The sequence below is a fragment of the Buceros rhinoceros genome, unplaced genomic scaffold (assembly GCF_000710305.1).
Source record: "Buceros rhinoceros silvestris isolate BGI_N320 unplaced genomic scaffold, ASM71030v1 scaffold29055, whole genome shotgun sequence".
NCBI lineage: Eukaryota > Metazoa > Chordata > Aves > Bucerotiformes > Bucerotidae > Buceros > Buceros rhinoceros.
This window is the reverse complement of record NW_010412711.1, coordinates 8,859-9,560: the sequence shown is the minus strand read 5'-3', so window position 1 is coordinate 9,560 and position 702 is coordinate 8,859. Positions and strand designations below refer to the sequence as shown.

The window sequence follows — 702 nt, the reverse complement described above, 5'->3', positions numbered from 1 at the left end:
TCTGCGTGTTCCGCCGTTCGGCGTGCGCTGGCTGCTGTGGGGCTGGGCACTTGATTGTGTTCTTTCAGAGCCCATCTTCAGGGGAAGGGGGTGTGAGCTGAAGAGCTTCAGCTGTTTCCTTAGCACCACGGTTGGGTTTTGTACAGCGCTCTATGAAAGAAACAAAACTGTGGCACTTCGAAGCATGCTGCTGATTTTTAAGGCGGGGGGCTCCACCAAGGCCCTCCTGCATCCTGATTTCTGGCTGCTGGAGCTGCATGAAGTGCCTCAGCAGCAGGGGATCTCTGGCCCCAGCAGATGCTCCTGCGTGGCGCCGTGAGTTTAGGTGGTGACACGTAAGCTACAGTTCAGGTTGCGGTGGTTGTAGACTGGCTGGTGTCAGCTTCTTGCCAAGTAGAGGACCCCTGTAACTGGAAACATCGGGCTTGTCCAAGCTCTTTTTGCTCTCCCCGCTGCAAAGGTGCCGGTGTTGCTCACCAGGTATCGATACAGCACAGCACGTGAGGAGAAAGGCCCTTCTGCAGCCCTGGGGTTGACGTCCCTAAAACCTAAACAACAAAACCTAAACCACAGCAAACTGAGCAGGCAGGGCCTGGAGGGGGCGCGGGGAGGTGGACAACGCTGGTGCCTGTTTTGTTTGAAGCCTTTTAGGACAGTTCTGCACATACAGCAGGAGGAGGTAGAATGTCTCTGCGGTAGCTG

General features: G+C 55.8%; 1 protein-coding gene across 1 annotated transcript in view; it reads left to right on the top strand.

Moving 5' to 3' along the window:
• The window catches only part of LOC104493765 (SH3 domain-binding protein 5-like), a 3,619-nt gene that overhangs the window by 401 nt on the left and 2,516 nt on the right, over positions 1-702 (top strand). The window lies entirely within an intron of this gene.